The sequence below is a fragment of the Eubalaena glacialis genome, chromosome 6, assembly GCF_028564815.1.
Source record: "Eubalaena glacialis isolate mEubGla1 chromosome 6, mEubGla1.1.hap2.+ XY, whole genome shotgun sequence".
Lineage (NCBI taxonomy): Eukaryota > Metazoa > Chordata > Mammalia > Artiodactyla > Balaenidae > Eubalaena > Eubalaena glacialis.
In genome coordinates, this window is record NC_083721.1 from 27,818,900 (window position 1) to 27,835,964 (window position 17,065).

At 33.5% G+C, this 17,065-nt stretch overlaps 1 long non-coding RNA gene across 3 annotated transcripts in view; it reads right to left on the bottom strand.

Annotated features, from left to right (window-relative positions):
* The window catches only part of LOC133093209 (uncharacterized), a 214,930-nt gene that overhangs the window by 81,294 nt on the left and 116,571 nt on the right, over positions 1-17,065 (bottom strand). For 2 of the 3 annotated variants that reach the window (XR_009701250.1, XR_009701249.1), the window contains exon 3: positions 1,894-1,954. This is a non-coding gene — a long non-coding RNA (uncharacterized LOC133093209). Of the gene's footprint in view, positions 1-1,893; positions 1,955-3,654; positions 3,676-17,065 lie in introns of those variants that run through there. The other variant, XR_009701251.1, reaches the window with a different exon arrangement.

Here is a 17,065-nt window from a genome sequence, read left to right on the forward strand (position 1 = left end):
GCCTCGTAAGACAGGTGAGGATTTATATATATATCTATATATATACATGAAAACCAAAGGAAAATATAGTCACTTCAAAAGTAAACAACTAGAGTTTAACAGGAGTTTGATTGAAATATTATTTAACTGCATTGTGTATAGCATTTTGTCAGATTACCACACTGACACAGACCCATAGAAGCGAGCTTGTGCGGTCCACTTCACCACAAGATCGGATCTACGGGTTTATGCCAATGGGCAACGTCTCACATGGACTCCCTCATAATGCAGAATTTGTTGTAAATATATGATGAAGTTAGGAGACCAAAATAATAATATCAATCCCTTAGCATAAGTATTTAAATGCTGAAATGCTCTAAGTATGCATATTCCCACTTAAAGGGCTTCATAAATATTCTACACTAAATACAGGTTATATACATGAGAAGTTTAAAAATAGTATAGTGAGAGATTTTTCACAGATTACTTTTGTTTTAAGATTGAATATTTTGGAATTAGACTATTTTAATTAATGATGAATTTTAAAAGAAAAAAGAATCCATACATGCATGTATGAATTATGTAATTTTGAGGCATGAATATAGTATTATGAGCCTATAATTAAGACCAAATTAACTATTAAGCTAATTGTGTAAGAGTTAAACTGCTTGTTTTAACTCTTATAAAACCTCAGTTAGTGGTTTCAAGGAATTGGTAATAACTTTCTCATAAAACAAGTAAGATTTTGTTGATTAGGCAAAGAAGACAGGAAGTTATTTAAATCTTAAATATACATATGTGTCTGTAGTTGGAATAATACTGAAATGAACAATATTTGGATAAATTAATATCAGAAAACAAAAATTAATGACACATTAATAGCATTATTACTACCACCACATGCTAACATTTAAACTCCAGATCTACTGCATAAAAGAGGATATCTTGTTTCTTAAACACAATATATTTAAACTTATTTTTCAAAAAAGATATACTCAAAACATACTATATGGCTACATACAACTCTCATCTGGTCAACAGGTTGGGCAAAATAAATTGTTATTAAAAAAAAATTTAAACCACCAGACAATAAGCAAACACACAAAGAGTAAACATAAAGCCAGCCACGTACACGTTTTTTAAGATTCCAGGCTCAAGAGCAACAAAATTGAAAGTTGTACATTATTAATCGTTTCACTCATATCCACAATATTTAGCATTTTTAATTATATCTTCATTGTGAAAACTAATATTACTACATAAAAATTAATTAGTGTTTTTGCATGTTTTGAAATAAATAAAATAAAATGTTTTTTATAGACTATAGATAATGTGGTCTATATAATTTTTACTATTATTTGTTTTCTAACTATTCCCATACTTATTAAAAACTATAGTAAAAAAAGTCAATGATCATGAATTCAAATGTAGTAAAAATATTTCAACATATATTCATAAATTTAGACATGAAATAAAAGGCAATATTTGTTCTGCGTTTCATCTTAACTATAAGAATGTATATTTTGGTTTCATTCTCTTATTAGATCATAAAAAAAAAGCATGACTTTATTCCCTTTCCCTAGATTTCAGTTCCTTTTATATAGTATGACAAATAACAAAATATAATTTTTCTTTTTCCTAAACTACTTTCTATTCAACTGTATTTCACCTATGTTATAGGAATGGATATATAGATCTATATTCAAAGGGAACCAAACTGTACATTGATCACAAACTGAGAGAAAAATTTTTCACAAAAGTAGGTAATATTATAAATCCTTAAACCATCAGTGACAGTTCCAACAGCTAGATCCATAAAGAGTATGAAACAAATTCTTATAACTAAACACAGTCAAAATTATTTTTTCTTTAAAAATTTTAAATATTAATTGCTCTTTTGCTTTTTATTTTTACCTGAGATGATTTTCTCCTATGATCACTTTCTTCACTTCTCATATCCATTTTAAGTTTTTCCCTAAAACAACCACAAAGGGAGAAATATCAGACAACTGCTGTTTAGGAGGAGCACCTGGGTGGATGGTGGGAATGAAGGTAGACGATCGAGAAGAAAACACAATATCAAAATGGGCAAAACCTTTTAATGTATTTTTTTTTAAAGGCTTGGAAGACTCATGGAGCCCCACCCAAGGCTACTCATATGACATATAATGTGGTTTCATAGTTTGCATTTATGCGTTCGTTTTGGTTGGTGTTGTTTTCACAGTAACAGTTTTGAAAGTGAAAGGAGGCATGGCTGTTAAAGAAGGGACTAGGTTTTGCACAATGAACTAGTGAAAGCTGAAAAGAGATTTGGATTTGGCATGGAGCTTAATAAGATAATTAAGAGTGTAGAGATTAATGGCTCCTAAAAATAACATTTAAAATAATGTTTTTCAACTAAAGGATCTTGAAACATGAAAACAGGTTTATAAATGTTAATTAAGCCTGTGAAAGTTGATGTTCCATTAGCTGAGGCAGCATAAAGGAACAAGAGTTACTTTTTAAATAATTAGTGAACAATCACCAATAAACTTAATAAAACGTTTTACTTGAATGTTATAAGTATATCGGGTATTTGTAATTTCCCACAATTCTTTGTAGAATAACAAATAAGAAGGTAGAATTCATCGGTTCTATAGTATTTTTCACTGTATACCTTATATATTTTTATTATAATAAAATACGATTTTAAAGCACAACAGTTTGCTTAAAGTTTACTCTTTTCATGGAAAATATTATAGTATCAATTCTTAACATGCAAATTATAGTCTTTATTTATATAAGCTCTATATTTCAAAAGCATTTTCTCCCTTTAACAATTTTTAAACATGTTTAGAAACAGTTTTAATAAAAATTAAAATAGGTGCAATACATCAGTTAATCCTTTCCCACTGAACCAGGCAAAACTGGGTTTTTATAATAAAATGCTTAAACTGCTTAGCAATTTACTTCTACAAACAGACAAAATAATTAGAATGCAATGCATTTATCTGCTAAGCCAATACATTGCTTTAAACATACAAGTTTATATGTACTTTTTCCACTAAAATACTTAATGGATATTTCCAACGCTCTCAGCAACAGCTGTAAGACAAATGCTTCTTTTAAATATATTTTAAAAGTCAGTATTATTGTGGAAAAAGCTTTTTTCTACTTAGCAACTGAGAACATGATCTTTTCATCCCTTTTTCTGGTATACTGAAATCCTGGTGAGTAATTTAAATATAACTTCCCCTAAACTAAATTTCAGTTATCAGAGAAGTTTAATACATATTCTAATACAACCCTTTTCTAGAAGTTCAAAAAGTTTCTTCTTTCACATTTCAAATTATGAGTCACAGCACATGAAAGATTAGTTTCTTTACCAACTAGGGCTAAACACTCACTTTTCTTAGACAGCAAAAACATACTGTACACAAAAAGCACAGATAACATGTTAATGTTTTTCCAAAACTTCTATGTATAACAAAAATAAAAACAGATATCGTCTTTTTCATAGAGATTTTTCTATTTTTACTAAAGTTTCTATTCTAGTCAGGATTAGAGCAAGAGAGCAAAAGGAAAAAGTTAGTAAGAGTAAGGTGGGTGAGGAGTTATAAAAGAGTAAATTGAAAGTTCAAGTATCCCCTTTTATATAACAGTAGACTTAAAAAGAAACAACAAAAAAAGTTATACCTGATATGAAAGGTGCGATTTCACCAAGTGCAATATATTGCTTATTATGCCATATTTTTGAAATATACACATAAAGAAGGCTCATTTGCTTATGGTGCCTTACAAAGCTGCTTTACAAAGCGCGATGTCTCTGTAGTTATACAAGCCAATGTTTGCTTTTTTTTTTTTTTTTGGTTTGTTTTGGTTTGGATTTTTGTTTGTTTTTGTTTTTGTTTTTGAGCAGGAGCGTCTCTCTTTTTTTTTTTTTTTTTTCAGCACTGTTGCATGGAGTAGGACAAACTCAGATTTTTTTTTCTTCATGGCTCCTGTTATTTCTTGGAAAAAAGGACCAGGGTGCTTGTCTTCTTTTTCTTCTTTCTCGGTATTCCAGGCACAAAGCACTGCGCAGAAGCTGCACCAATCCTTGCCGTCCCTGGCAGCAGAATGGTAGAAGGTGGGAGAGACCAGGAATCCTTCCAGGCTGTGCTGACTTTAGAAATGAGGATTGCACACGTTTGTCTCCTGAACCAAAAGGGTGAGAAGGCAGGGTGCCAGTTTGCTACACTGCAGCAATGATCTCATGCTCAATGCTGCTGTCGTCCTGTTTGCCCAGTTCAAATGCCTGTTCATTATAAACCAACAACAACAACAACAACAAAAAACTACTTGGATTCTTCAGCAAGCAGAAAAGGTATTAACACTAAAAAAAAATTCAGCAGTAAGAAAAAGCAAAAAACAAAAAGCACATACAATTTTAGGATTCACTTGTTATGCCTCAATATTGTTTATATGTTCTTTCTTTTTTTTTTTTTTTCCCCTATTTAGAGATAAGCAGCAGAATTTATCAGGCGTGAAAGGGACAGCCTCCTGGTGGCCTGCCAAAAACCCAGAATAAAGGCGAAGTTGTGCTGCAAAGCTCAGTCTCTTGCTGAGTCTGGCTAAAGTCAAGTACTAAGATCCACCATTTTCTGAGCCATGCTAAAAAAGAAGAAAAAAGTCAGGACGGTTGCTGCTTTCCAAGTCTCCGTTGGCACCATCACAGAATCTCAGTCGTAAGGTCACATGATTCTCTGCCAAATGTAGAGTGCGTTCCCATCACCCATTCTGCTGATACTGCGAAGGCAGCTATTGTCTCGTTTAGACCCAAAGTTCAGCCCACTCTTCATTGAATTAGCTGAAAAACGCATCACCTTTGGGGGCTGGGAGTCATGGAAACGTCTACCTGGCAAGCTGCCCACTTTTTCTGCCCATCAACCAGAGATGGAATTGTGCTGCCTAATGCAATGATGACTTGGAATGTGAAGAGTCGTCCAAAGTGAATCTGATTCTTGCAATGCCTGCTTCAGTTTGCACGGAAAACTCTGGCTTCTTGTAGTTAAAGGGGGAGGGGGCGGGGGGGGCGGGGGGGGCGGAGAATCTTTCCTACTAAATGTAGCAAATAAAGGTCTGAACATGCCTACTCTGCAACTTTATTTCACAACACACCCAAATGGTTCTCAAATGAAAAGACTGAAGTCTCTGTAAGTTTTCTGAGTTAAAGGCATCCCTTCCTCTGTCTCCTTTTCCTTATGAGTGAATGCAATAAGCCCAGGACATTTGTTTTAGTCCCTCACATTAAGATTTAAAAATCTCTGAGTTTTGTCTTGCTTTTTATTACTTTCTGATTTTATCTGGCACCAGTTTTGTACTACATGGCCACAATATCCACTAGCAACAGTGGGGATGCATTATTGCTGCAATCTCCTTCAAAGTGGTCCCCTGAGGGAGCCAGCTGTCTCCTCAACCACACAAACCCCTGCAACTGGGTCCTGTGGTAATCCTCATCAGTACCTAGCACAGCTGCTGTGCAACTTTGCTGAGATTGACTCATGTAAGAAATGTTCTTTCTGTTCCTTCACAAGCTACAGTTTTCCTGTGTGGCATGAAAGATGCCTTTGAAAGATGCAGGAAATACATCAACAGCTCTTAGGCATTAAAATGAAATGGTTCCCTCTCCTGAATGAATTGCCATTCTAGCAGGCGACGAAAGTTCCCGTGGACAAACATTTCCATACCTTCTAACAAAAGTACAGTGAATTAAATCTTTCACCATTTCCTTAAGCAGAATCTAAAGCCAAGCGGTAAAGCAAGTCTTATTAGTATTTAAGCCAAATATACTCAGTAGTACTAAAAAGAATCATGTTCTCCTATCTGCATTTAAAAATGTTTCAATTTTTCAACGATGAGGGAATCTTTATAACTATGTTACCAGAAGTTTTTCAATTATATTCAGTGCCTTACAAAATTATGGACTAATGTTATCCCTCCTCCATGTACAGACACACACACACACACACACACTGCACAATACCTGACAAAAATTCAAAAAAATAATCAAACCATGACTTGCTTAATAAAAGAAAACCATCAAAAAAAAAATCAGGGATCAAGGAAATATCCTGGAAAAGGTCTACAGTCTTTTTTGAGTCATGGTCCTTGGGTTGCTTTCTTGAGGAATGGTAGGAGTGAATGTGTACACACACATGCGTGGGAAACATCCTGGTGTCCTCTCCATTTGTAATTCAGAATACAAACAATTGTAAACCGTAAAACAAAATTTATACATGTGCTGAAATTAAAAATGTTTTTTTCTTGATTGCAAAATTCTGGACAAATTTTGCTAATGTCCTAAGCCTTAGAGTGCTTGGTGGAGAATTGAGCATGGCACACACATATGCCCCATGCTTCAGCACAGTAAGAGGAAAGTAGATAAGCTCTCATAGAAAGAAAAAATTTAAATTTTGAGTTCTCATTCACTTATTCAGTAGATATTATTAAGTAGTAGTATGTGGCCAGGCCTTCTGGTGGACATAGGGGAACAGCAATGAATCAAATGGACATGCCCCCGTGTGGGACTCATTCAGTAAGAACTTTTAAGTGAGAAAAGCTCACACCTAAACAGAAGGGTTGTAGGTCCTAAATGAGCATTTATTGCTAGTCAAGAAACAAAGTGATAGGAATTAGAAAGTGGAAGTGAAATGGATATAAAAAATAGCTTACAGATAGAGACGCTTTCTGTCATTTTGCTATTTTAAATTTTCTCTTTTTAATACAAAATACAATTATAAGTTTTTCATAGTTATGTTTGATTACTTAAAGAACCTAATTTGAAAATTATGTATTGCCTTGCCAATTAAAAACAAAAAAAGGACGTGGCAGATGTTCACTTCCAGGGAGATGGAGTAGATGTAGTTTTTCCTAAATCTTCTTGCTAGGTACAATGAAAAACACCTGGACATTGTATATAAAACAAAGGCAAGGAGACTCTGAAAGATGGAGAGAAGACAGTCCAATTAGGGACTCCAGGACCCAAGGAACAACATGGTGGTGAGTTCCCTGCATTTTAATTTTGCCTCATATATCCAAAACTTGGATCTGAAGAAGCCTGCAACCCAGAGACACCAATTGGTGCATTCCCAAAATTCCCCAACAAAAACTTATTCTCTCTAGCCAAACACCAGGAAAGCAGCAGGCTAGAAAGATGGAAAGCACGGGGACAGTAACACTTTGCTCCAGTCAAACACCACACAAACACGCACCACATACCTGCAAAGACAGAGCGGGGAGCCTAGTGCCACCCTTGCTAGGCTAGAACAAAATGCCCCAACCTGCTCTCCCCAACCCCAGGGCAGTGTAGGAAAGTCTGAGTAGGAAATTGGGACTTTTGTCCTTGTCAGGGGATAACAAGGACCCTCCTTCCCAAATGCAGCTTCAGTGGAAACTTCATGGGGATGCTGAACACCCACCCCAACCCAAAAGTAATGAGGCAAGCTTCTTCCTCCCACTAAAGTGGTGTCAGACAAACGAGGCCTAGTGGAGAGTCAGGACATTAGAAACTGCCCAGTAGTCACAAGACAACCCCATTATCCCTCAACCTGTAAATCAGCAAAGGCCATGAAAGGAGCAGTAGCAAACCACTCCAATCTCTCCCAGCCGGGAAGGTATCAGTGGAGGCCTGCTGGGGAAGAGGAACTCTGAGCCCCTCCTTGCAGTAACAAGGAGCCCTCCCAGTCAGGTGTCAGTGGTGGCCACAAGGGGGAAGCCTGTACTCCTACCTACACCTGGCAGTGACAAGGCTGTACCCCCCCCCCTTTTCCTGCTAGATTAGTGTCAGAGGAAGCTAGCTAAACCAGAAGGTTTAAATAAGATCCAGAGTCTCATAACATAATACCCAAATGTCCAGGTTTCAATTGAGAATAATTTTCCATACAGAGAAGCAAGAAGATCTCAAACTTAATGTAAAAAGACAATCAATGCATGTGAACACCAAGATGATAGAGATATCACAAGTACCTCACAAAGGTTTTAAAGCAGCCATCACGGAAGTGCTTCAATGAGTAATTATGAACATGGTTGAAATAAATTTAAAAAAATTAAAAGTCTTAGCAAAGAAATAGAAGATACAAAAAATAACCAGATGGAAATTTTATAAGTAGAAAATACAATAGCTAATAAAAAAAAAATGGAGGGGGCAAAGGAAAGAATCAATGAACTGGAACTAGAACAATAGAAATTACCCAAACTGAACCACATAAAGAAAATATGCTTAAAAAAAAATAAGGTAATGGAGACTTATGCAACTATGGAACTATAAGAAAAGATAAAATATTTATGCCACTGGAATCCCAGAAAGAAAGGATAAAAAAGGCAAGTTATAAAACATGCTCAAAGAAATAATGACTGGAAACTCCCCAAACTTAGCAGAAGGCATACAGATTCAAGAAGCTAAGCAAACCACAAGCAGGAAATACCCAAAGAAATCCACACCAAAACACATCTTAGTCAAACTTCTGAAAACTAAAGAAAAAAATCCTGAGAGCAACAAGAGAAAAACATAACCTTACCTATAGGGGAAAAACAATTCTGACAAGTGAGTTTCTCATCAGAAACTATGGTGGCCAGAAGGAAGGGGCACAACATTTTTAAAGGCTGAAAGAAAAGAACTGTTAACCCAGGCTCCGACATCTATGGAAAATATCCTCCAGGAATGAAGGGGAAATCAAAACAGTATCTGACAGACACTAAGATAATTTTCAACAGTAAACCTACCCTAAAAGAATGGCTAAGGAAGTTGTCTGAACAGAAAGGAAATGATAAAAGAAGAACCTTGGAACAACTTTAGAAAAGAAGAAAGAATTCAGTAGGAAAAAATGAGTAAAAATAATAGACTTTCCTTCTCTGGAGTTCTCTAAATTATGGTTGATGGTGAAAATAAAAATTTAGCACTATCTGATGTGGTTCTAAATTTATGTAGAGGAAATATTTAAGAAAATTATATCATAAATGGATAAGGATAAAGGTACAAAAAAGGAGGTAAAGTTTATATACTTCACCTTAATTGGCAAAATGAAGACATCAGTATATATAGTTTAATATATAAAGCAACTACTAAAAAAAAACTACACTGAAAAACACTAGGTAAGTCAAAATTCTAAAAATTGTTCAAGTAACCCACAGCAAGGTAGGAGAAATGAAAAACAGAGAGAAAATACAGAAAACAAAGAATAAAATGGCAGGCTTAAACCATAACATATCAATAACTAAATTAAATGTAAATTGTCTGAATATACTAATTAAAGTGCAGAGATCTGCACAGTAGAGTGAAAAAAAATCATGGCTTAATTATATGCTCTCTATAAGGAATTCAGTTCAAACACAATATACACAGGTTGAAAGTAAAATGATGGAAACTACATATATCATGCAAACATTAATCAAAGAAAGTGATATTAATATCAAATAAAAGAGACTTCAAAGCAAAGAAAACTCCCAGAGACAAATATCATAAAATGATTTTAAAAAAAAAAAAGACAGTCCAACAAGAAGACATAACAACCCTGAATGTGTATACACCAAACAAAAGAGTTGCTAACTGTATAGCATGAAAACTGGTAATAGACAAGAAAAAGAGACAAATCCATGGTTAGAGTTGTAAAATTCAATACACCTCTCTCAACAATTGATAGAACAACTACACAGAAAATTAGCACAGATATAGAGTCATCATCATCAACCAACAGGATCTAATTGACATTTTTAGAGCATACGATCCAACAGTAGCAAAATATACATTCTTTTCAAGTGCCCCAAAACATATTCCAAGATAGGCCATATCCTGGTCCATAAAGCAAATGTCCACAAATTAGAAGTAAGTGAAATCATACAGAGTGTGTTTTCTGACCAAAATGGAATCAAACTAGAAACCAATAAGGGAAAGATAACAGAAGATAACTTGGTAAATCTCCTGCAAGACTGGCAAATAAAAAAGAAAGAAGGCACAAATTACCAATTTCTGTAATGAAACAGGATATGTCACTATAGACCCTTGCAGACAAAAAACAATAATGGAAAGCTACAAACACTAAACAGAACCTAGACAAGTTAGATAAAATGGACCATTTCTTCAAAAACACAAATTACCACAACTCACCCAATATAAATTAGATCATTTGAATAGCCCTATAGCTATTTTTAAAAATTGACTTTATAATTTAAAAACTCCCTCAAAAAGAAATCTCCAGGCTTAGACAGTTACATTGAATAATTCTAACAAATATTTAAACAGATTTAACGCAAATTATACATAATTGTTTAGAAAATAGAAAAGGGAACAATTCCCAATTTATTTTATAAAACTAATATCTTTTTGATAATAAACCCAGACAGAGACAGTAGAAAAAAGAAGTATAGACCAATATCCCTTAAGAAAATGGACTTAAAAATTCTTAATAAAATATTAGCAAGTAAAATTCAGCAATATATAAAAGGAATTATACACTACGACAGTTGAGGTGTATTCCAGGGATGCAAGTCTAGTTCAATATTCCAAAATCAATATAATCCATCATATTAACAGGCTAAAGAAAAAAAAAATCACATGAAAATATGAATGGATACTAAAGAAGCATTTGAAAAAAATCCAGCCTCCATTCCTGATTGAAAACACTCTTACAACTAGGAATAAAGGGCATTTCCTCAATTTGATAAAGATTTTCTACCAAAAACCCTATAGTCAACATTACACTTAATAGGAAAGACTAAATGCTGTTCCCTAAAATCAGCAATAAGCAATAATCACTCTCACTATTCTTATTCAACTTAGTGCTGTAAGTTCTTTCCTAGCTAGGGTAACAAAGTATATTTTTAAAAAAAGGAAAAAGAAAAATGAAAGATAAAAATACAAATACAATACTAATGAAAATCACTCAAAATGATATACTTAGGTATAGATCTAAAAAAAATGTACAAAACTTGTATGCTGAAGATTATAAAGATGCTGATGAAAGAAACCTAAGAGATTTGGAGAAACATATGTTCACAGATTGCAAGTCTCAATATAGTTGAGATGTTAATTCTTCCCAAATTGATATATAGGTTTAACACAATTCCTATCAAAATTCCAGCAAGGTTTTTTTTTGTAGAGACAGATAATATTATTCCAAACTTCATATGGAATTGCAAAGGAACTAAAATAGCTAAAACAATGTTGGAAAAAAAATTTTTGGTAGGAATTATCCAATTTCAAGACTCATTATATAATAGTATATTACTTAATATACTAACATTAGGTATAAGATTATATATCTACATAATAATATATTAATAATAAATATAATATTAGATTATACTGTTTGATCATAAGACTGTGTGGCATTGGCAAAGAAACAGACACATCAATCAATGAAACAGAACAGGGAATCTAGAAATAAACCCATATATACGTGCCTAATTGATTTTTGAGAAAGATGCAAAAACAACTCAATGGAGGAAAGATAATCTTTTCAACAAATGATACTGGAGTAATTAAACATCTACCAATCAACAAAAAAAGAGAAAGAAAGAGAGAATACTTTGATATGTATCTTACATTAACTCAAAATTTAAAAACTCAATTTATGTATTTTATTTAGTAGTTTATTTTATTTATTTTTTATTATTTATATTATTTTTATTTTAATTAATTAAAAATAACTAAAAATCAACTCAAAAAATTAACTTAAATGTAAACATAAAACTACAAAACTTCTAGAAAATAACATAGAACACATTCTTTGGGATCTGGAGCTAGGCAGAGTTCCTAGAATTGACACCAAAATCATAATCCATAAAGAAAAATGGATAGATTGGTCCTCATCAAATTTAAAATCTTTTGCTCCATAAAAGGTCCCATTAAGGGTATGAAAAGACAAGTTACAGATTGAAAGGAAATATTTTCAAACCACATATCTGACAAAGAACCAGTATCTAGTAAATATCAAGAACTCTCACAACTCAACAGTAAAAGAATCAAATAATCCAAATAGAAAATGGGCAAAACAAAGAAGAGACATTTCATCCAAGAGGATATATAGATAAATAAGCACATTAAAGGATGTTGAACATTATTAGCCATTAGGAAAATGCAAATTAAAACCACAATGAGATATTACTACATTTCTAGTAGAAGAGCTAAAACTAAAAATTTAATGACAACACTAAACGTTGGTGAGGATATTGGATCATTCATATTATTGCTGATGGGAATGTAAAATGGTGCAGCAACTCTGAAAAACTGTTGGGCATATTCTTTCAAAAACTAAACATATGTTTACCATATGACCCAGCAATTTTCCTCTTGGGCATTTATCCCAAAGAAATGAAAATTTATGTTCATGCAAAAACCTGTACATGAATGTTTATAGCAGCTTTTTCCATAATAACCTAAAACTGGAAACAACCCAGATGTTCTTCAAATGATAAGTAGTCAAACAAACTGATAATCCATACCATGGGGTACTACTCAGCGATAAAGAGGAACAAGCTATTGACACACACAACAACCTGGATGATTTCAAGAGAATTATGCTGAATGAAAGAGGCCAATCCCCAAAGCTTACATTCCTTATGATTCCATTTCCAAATTTTTTAAATGATAAAATTATAGAAATGGAAAACAGATTAGTGGTTAAGGGGTTAAGGCGAGGGTGGAAGTGGGAGGCAAGCAGGTGTAGGTATAAAAGGGCAACATGAAGAATCCTTTATGGTGATGGAAATATTCTGTATCTTAAGTGTATTCATGTTAATATTTAGGTTGTGATTTCACACTATTATTTTCAAGTGGTAACTGGGTAAATAATACATGGTATCTCTCTGTTTTATGCCTTAGAACTGAATATGAGTTATCTCAAAATAAGCAGTTTATTTATTTATTTATTTATTTAGTAACAAATACACCAAGGCAACTGCTTTCACGGTTGTTTGCACTGTCCTTGTGTTATTCTAAAGAAAATGCTCCTGGAAAAATCTGAACAAACTAGCTGCTTATTGGTTTATTTGGACTTGAAATCCCAGAATGCTATTCAATAAACAATGATTTGATCAGCTAGGAAAATTAGCTTGGGGAAATGTTCTGAATCAGGGGTCAGCAGACTTTTCTGTAAAGGGCTAGATAATAAATGCCTTAGGTGCTGCATGTCATATGGTCTTTGTTATAACTGCTTGACTCTGCTATTGCAGTATGAAAACAGTCCAGACAATACATACATTAAAGAATGTGGCAGTGTTCCAATAAAATTTTAGTATGGACAACACAGTTTTAATTCATCAGTTTTCACATACAAAATATGTTTGTTTTTTCAAACATGTACAAATGTAAAAACCATTCTTAGCAAGTAGAATGTACAAAAATAGGTCCTGGATTTGGCCCACCAGCTATAGTTTGCTGACCTCTGAGCTAAATTACAATTTTTGAAATCTTCTATTGTCTTATGTTTCAGTTTTGTTTCCTTTTTATTTTCTTCTTGAACATTTTCTATATTTCAAACGATACTAACTGCTGCCATTTAGGAATCCCCCCTCACTGTCCCTCCATCTACATTTTCCTTTCTTCTGTTGTCAAAGGATACAAACAGAAGTTTTACTGCTAAAATGTGAAGCTTGGGACAAAATTGAAAACTGGATAAAGTTATCTTTCCCATACTACCTTTTGTTTAATTTTCTTCATAATTTTAGTGAGAAAAAAATACTTTCTTTTACAGGTCCTGTTTGATGATACGGGTCTTGAGAATCTTTAAGAGAAGAAATTACATGAAGCAAATTATTTGAAAGATTCAAATTTATTTAGACCAGAAAGTTTTTAAAAAACATAAATAAAAAGGCTATAAGAAACAGTGTGGTATGTTGTGGTTATAGGTATTACTTTTGTAGAGGTTCAGAACAGATCTCCCCAAGATGTACCACTTTGACACATGGATTATTTTGAGCTAATGGCAGTTGAGGACCTGCTGGCTCAAGAGAAACTACTACCCTTCCCTTAACTAGAAGAAGTTAAATTGGGGATTTTTCCCAGAAAAAGTTATTACCAGAGATAAATTTTATCTTAGTGGCCTCACCTATATGGCAGAGTAAACATCTAATTACTGAACATCTGTTCTTCTTATTGTCCTGTGAATGACCTTCCTATCCTTGGAAGCCCAGGCACCTATCCCATTCCTTAGCTCAAGATGGCATATATACCTCACTTTACCTTTCTGTCTTTGAACTTCTCATGTTTGTGAGGTTCCCGTACATACAAAACTAATTTTTATTTCACCCTGTTAACCTGTCTCACATTAATTTAATTCTTAGACCAGCCAGAAGAACCTAGAAGGGCATAGGAAAGTTTATTTTCCTCCTTGACACTTGCATGATGGTGGTTGGCAAGGTGGAGGGGGTGGTGACGATGAGCACAAATGGTATTAAAAAGCAGAAAACATAAATAGCTCATGACAATAAAAAGTAGATTGAAATTGTTAAACAAATCACACAAGGGGGGCATTAGATGAGGTGGCTTTAGTGCCTTAGTAGCCTTTGTGAGCAAACCAAAACCTAAGCCTGAAATGCCTCAAGGATAAGAAATTGAAACCTAAGGACAACCAATCACAAACAGCCAACAAACTTTCCCAAATTAGGCAACTGATTAAGGTATAGCCAATCAAATAATTTCCTGGCTTTGCTTCCCTGTCTTCTCTGTAAAAAGTCTATCCCATATTTCCTATCAGTAAAGCCCTTCTGAGAGCTTCTAACCACTTTCCGTTTGGTGCTGCCAGATTCAAATCAGTTTTTACTCAAATAAATGCTTAAAATGTTTAATATGCCTCAGTTTATCTTTTAACAAAATTAATCTTAAGTCAGAAAAATATAAAACTATGTCAAGCGCAATGTGAAATTTAAAAGCAAAGCCTAGATGGGAGTAAGGATATTAAGTAATAACTTGCATATTCTTTTTTTTTTTTTTTTTTTTTTTTACTTGCATATTCTTGAAGTCAAAATACTCCATTGAGACCATGTGGGTAAAGGAGAAGGCTTCTAATGGAATTATTATTTTCATGAAAAATAAGAATTTTTTCTACAAAAATATGCTTAAAGACACCATAAAACACAGTTATTAAATTATATAAACGAAGAACATTCAGGAGTCTTCAGACAATATTGTCTGAGTTTCTTTAGAAAATTAGAATGAATAGATGGAGAACAAAGGCTTTTTTAAAAATTAACTGACTTCAAACAATTAATGCAAAAAATTAAATCACTTATTATTTTTACCCTTAAGATCACCAAGACTCATTAAGAACTTATGACCATTAATTATCTTTGTATCAGATGGGAGGTGATAAAAACATTTTAATTGAAATGAGAAGTTTTAAATAAACAAGATTTCTTAAAATATTGACCATAAAGTAAAATGAGGTTTCATCATTACTTATATAGTTAATACATATACTTAAAAGTCATGTTAAAACTCTTTAATAGGTATAGAAAAGTATTAATATTTCTTGAGCACTCTCAAGTTATAGGTCTGGTGCTAAGCAATTTATGTGAATTGATTCAGTTGATGACTCTAAGACTAATATCTCTAATCCAACCTTGAGGAGTATGAAGAAGTTCATACATATATGGTTATCTTTGCTGGTATAACACTTCCACATTGGGGAAATGAGTGTTGTTTTTAAGTGTGTGGTAACACCGGTGTTTTAAGTGGCTTAGAGTTTTTTAACCATTACTTTTGCAGTAACTATGGAATTACACATTTCAATTTTTATTTTTCCAAAACAGAGAAACTAAATATATGCAATTTTCAGTATATGAGTCTTTTCTAACTTATTAAATAATGCCTCTTTTGCTGTTTTTGGATATCTGGGCCTTCTCAGATCTAGAGATTTGGCCCACAAGTAATTAGCAGATTCTTTCAGGCTTTGGCTGGTTTAAGAATTTTGGGTACCAAGATCATCCCCTCTGAAAGTATACAAACCAGATTACAAGGCCCTTAAATAAACTGATTTGAGATTAAGAACAAAAAAAATCAAGCCCATAAATTCAGTGTATGTCATAAATGCTCTCCTTCTATGGGACTTTTAATCGGTTCCAGTACTGTATTAAATGTTGGAGAAGATAAATCATATCAAGTTTAAAATTAATAAAATTGGGTAGTTAAAAATGTTGCAGACAGGTAAAACTGTTAGTTGTATTAATTTGACTGTTTAAAATGAGCATTTACCATAAATATGCATGATATTTTATTTCCTGGTTCACATACAAGTGAGGCTCACGTATTAAGTGTGGCAATCTTGTAAGTCTGGCATCTTTCTTGCCCACTTAGTAGCTGTGCCTTATATGTTAACTAATTTCGGATTTCATGACAATGAAGGGCTGTAAGAATCTCTGTTTAGTAAAATGGAAGTTTTTATTAGAAGAGTTAAGGAACAAAGTCATAAATAGCCAAGACATTGCTTTCTACTTAATGGTAAGCACCACGATGGGTCCCTTGACTCAATATCAAATGTTCACATGACTTTACCAGTTGCATCCCCAGAAGTAAGTGGTAAAGCCTTTGGAAGCGAGCAAAGCACCAGACAAAGGTGTGCAGTCAAGACCTGATCCTAGGACTGAGGCAATGTTGGGAGTACTATTGGGAAGGTCATGACACTCAGAACTGGAAAAGCCTGTTCACTATTTCCTTTTAGCAACTGAATTACTTGATAGGAATGTTTCTCTGCAGTGAAATGAATACACTCAAGTGATTTCCACGTGTAATTTATAAAGTGTTTGAAGAATTAAAAAATAGAATAATTATTAATTAATGTCATCCCAGAAGGGCAGAGGCAATCCATTCTACAACATACTTAAGTATCTAACTGCATATAAGGAACTGCACCTCGGTTTTCTCTTCACCACATCTTTTTCCACTGTCTGTTCTCAATTATAGATAGCACATTCTACTTTTGAAAAGTCACATATGACCTGACTTTACCCTCATGCATGTACTGTCAATTACTGATACTTTAAAATAATTTTGATTTCAGATAAAATTACCCTCAACGTCCCCACTAACTTGTGGTTGTGCTGGTGTAGTGTCATCTTCCAGGTCTGCATATCT